The following is a 4208-nucleotide window of genomic DNA, read 5'->3' as shown; positions in this document are numbered from 1 at the left end:
TTATGATATTGTAATTATTGTATTTATTCATGTTGACCTAATTTGTGTTGTATGGCCTGATAGTTGTTTACAGAATAATCTTAGAACTGTGCAGTTTAGAAATCACTGGAACAATTACAGAATGATTGGAACTTTCCAGAATGATCCTAATAAAAGATGCGTTATATAAACTTCTACATTTTACTAGAACAAACTTCCATTGTAACTTTCTAGGATGTTCCAGTATAGATTGTTCTAGAATTTTCCTTGACAATTATATATATATATATATACAGACACTAAAGTTAATCACTCACTCTTGGACTTACACTTGGACTTAGACATCGATAGACATTAATATTCATAGCATTTGGATTGACACTTTTATTTTACAAACAACATCATACTGGATTGTGACCGTAGTAGTGAACGTAATATTCAGATTGGATTCCGAAAGATATCCGGATACAGATAAAGATAAAAGATTGGACTCATATTTTGACAGTTAAGTTAACAGTAATATTTGTGTAATACTTCTTGTAAACTTTTGTATAATAAATATTGTTAAATTTTACTATTGATTTGTGTCTTTTGTTGGCTACAATTTAAAGGCGATTTCTGGCCGTAACAGAAATTGGGGGCTCGTCCGGGATCACGAAAATATCTTATTCAAAATTTATTCAGTATTTTTATTATAACTAGCCAACAAAATTCTACAAAATGGCATTTGATGCCGGTAAATTTTTGAAAACGCCAGACCTGGAGGGATTTGATGATTTAAAGAAAGAGGAATTAGTGTTGCTCGCTAAACATCTGAAATTAGATTTTAAAGTATCTATGAGAAAACAAATTATAAAAAATTTGGTTATAGACAAATTAGTTGACACAGAAATTTTAGGTGAAGAGGCTCTTGAACTTAAGGTAGACAATATTGACGCCTTTAAATTAAAACAGCTTGAATTAGAACATGAACTCAAATTAAAAGAACATGAATTTAAATTAAAACAAGCAGAACTGGAAATGAAGGAAAGGTTGGAAATAGAGAAAAAAGAAAAAGAAGATGAATTTAAATTAAAAGAACTGGAAATGAAGGAGAGGGAGAAAATAAAAGAACTTGAAATGAGAGAAAGGCTAGAGATGGAAAAACTGAAAATTGAAATGGTCAAAGAAGAAAGCAACACTAAAGTCCAGTCGAAATCAGAATATTTTGATGCAGCAAAAAATATACGTTTGGTTCCCAGATTTTGTGAAAAAACAGTCGATAAATATTTTCCACAGTTTGAGAAAATTGCTCATAATTTGAATTGGCCAAAGCCATATTGGACTACAATGCTACAAAGTGTTTTTGAGGGTAAGGCCGCTGAAATATACTCCGCACTTCCATCAGAAAAAAGTTCCGATTATGACACGGTGAAACAGGAAGTTTTGAAAGCTTATGAGCTAGTATCAGAAGCATATAGACAGAAATTTAGATCTTATAAAAAGTTTGATTCACAAACCTATGTGGAATTTGCTCGGGAAAAAGAAGATCTATTTGATAAATGGCTTACTTCAAAGAAAACAGATAACAATTTTGATAACCTAAGACAATTGATGTTATTAGAAGAGTTCAAACAATGTGTTCATTTAGACTTAAAAACACATTTAGACGACAAAACTGTTGGGACAATACATGATGCAGCTGTAATTTCAGATAATTATACCCTTTCACATAAAAGAAGTTTCAAGGGTCAAAATGTTAATACTTCAAGTGGAAATTACAAAAATCAAAGCACTGAGCGTACTGATAGTAAGTCTGTTGCACAGAATAAGATTCAGTCCAGTTATAATATGTCTAGTCCAAAATTTGATACTTTTGAGAAAAAGTCACTGATTTGTGCTTATTGTAAGAAAAATGGTCACCTGATGGCTGATTGTTTTAGACTCCAGAAGAAGAATGAACGAGATAATAAGCCGAAGTCCAGTGCTTGTACGACACCTTATATTACCAGTACGTTGGAATGTCCTGCGAGTCAGGCTTTTAAGTCCAGTTTTTGTGATTACATGGAGGAATATAAACCCTTTATGTCTGATGGGTTTATTTCTATTGTTGATGATACCACTCTTCAGCCTATTAAGATTTTACGGGACACTGGAGCTTCTCAGTCTTTATTGTTAGAAGGTGTGTTGCCTTTGTCCGAGAAGACTTCTGTTGGTGCCTCCGTTTTGTTACAAGGTGTAGAGTTAGGTTGTATAGATGTTCCTCTCCATCGTATTTATCTGAAGTCAGATTTGATCACTGGACCAGTTATTGTGGGTGTTCGTCCTAATCTCCCTGTTGAGGGTGTTACATTATTGCTAGGAAATGATCTAGCTAGGAACAAAGTGGTTGCTGACCCAATTGTTACCAGTGAACCAGTGGTGGATGTTAAATTACCTGAAGATGATGCTGAATTGTATCCAGCTTGTGTTGTCACTAGGGCGATGGCTAGAAAACAACAAGATGAGGATTTGCAAGAAAACCAGTTTGATTACATGGACCTTTCTGACACTTTCCTAGCCGACATTGAAGGTCCTGGTAGCTCAGAAAAGGCCCTAATAAGACCACCTAATGATAACAAGAACGTAATTATGCCATGGCCAGACGTAAACAGCCATTCATTAAACAGAAAGAACCTTTTCGAAGAACAAAATAAAGACCCTGAGGTTCTTCAGCTCCGCAAGAGGGCTCAACCACAGGAGGAAGCAGACAAAGTGGCCGAATGCTATTACCATCAGGACGGCATTTTAATGAGGAAGTGGAGGCCTCCTGATGCTACCCCAGAAGAGGAATGGAGAGTGGTATACCAAGTGGTGGTGCCTAAAGTTTATAGGCAAGAAATTATTGGTCTTGCCCATGACACCCCCTTGGCTGGACACTTAGGTATAAGGAAGACTTGCCTTAAGATCTTGCAGCATTTCTACTGGCCAAGACTTCGAAATGATGTCGCAGAATACTGCAAATCGTGCCATATATGCCAGGTTGTTGGTAAGCCTAACCAGAAAATACCACCAGCACCACTTCTGCCTATTCCAGCCTTTGACGAACCTTTCAGTAGAGTTCTAATTGACTGCGTTGGACCTTTACCAAAGACCAAAACTGGAAATGCGTATTTATTGACAATCATGTGTACATCCACACGCTTTCCTGAGGCTATTCCGCTAAGAAATATCAAGACACCTACTATTGTCAAAGCTCTTATCAAATTTTTCACATTAGTAGGACTTCCTAAGTCTATACAGTCCGACCAGGGATCAAATTTCATGTCAGGTTTATTTCAGCAAGTCGTGTACCAGTTAGGGATTGCTCAGTATAGATCAAGTGCGTACCATCCAGAATCTCAAGGTGCCTTAGAACGTTTTCATCAAACATTGAAGAACATGATTAGAACTTTTTGTCTTCAATTTGACAGAGACTGGGATGATGGAGTTCACTTTCTACTTTTTGCAGTCCGAGAAGCTGTTCAAGAATCCCTTGGATTTAGTCCCTTTGAGTTGGTATTTGGCCATACTGTAAGGGGACCGTTAAAATTGATTAAGGAAAAGTGGCTTACTGAACATACTGACTTGAATCTTTTAGACTATGTATCTAGATTTAAAGAAAAATTGTATACTGCTTGTCAAATTGCTCAGAAAAACTTAAAAAATGTACAGAACAAGATGAAAATATGGTATGATAAAGATGCCAGGAACAGAGTTTTTGAGCCTGGTGATAGGGTACTTGTATTTTTGCCAGTCCCTGGACATCCTTTACAGGCTAAATATTGTGGTCCTTATACAATAGAGAGTAAAATCAATGATTTGAATTATATTGTAAAAACTCCAGGTCGGCGTAAACAAAACAGAGTGTGTCATATTAATATGTTAAAGCCATATTTTGAGCGTACTAATGACTGTGAGAGTAAACCAGTTGCCACTTTAGGCATGGTTAAATTTGAGAACAATCATGACAAACCAGATGTAATTGAACCACCTTTTAGTTCTAAAACTATGGAAGAGACAGTTAGATTGAAAAATTCAGAAATTTTGTCAAATTTAGATTCAAAACTTGCACATCTGTCTTTTGATCGTAGAGAAGAAATAAAAGCTTTGGTATTTTCTTTTAAAAATCTTTTTCCAGATGTGCCAAACAAAACCACTGCTGTTTGTCATTATGTTGATGTAGGAGATGCTTCTCCAATTAAGCAACATCCTTACCGGCTCAATCCACT

This window comes from Mytilus galloprovincialis, chromosome 11 (genome assembly GCF_965363235.1).
Source record: "Mytilus galloprovincialis chromosome 11, xbMytGall1.hap1.1, whole genome shotgun sequence".
Classification (NCBI taxonomy): domain Eukaryota; kingdom Metazoa; phylum Mollusca; class Bivalvia; order Mytilida; family Mytilidae; genus Mytilus; species Mytilus galloprovincialis.
Note: the sequence above shows the minus strand (reverse complement) of the source record.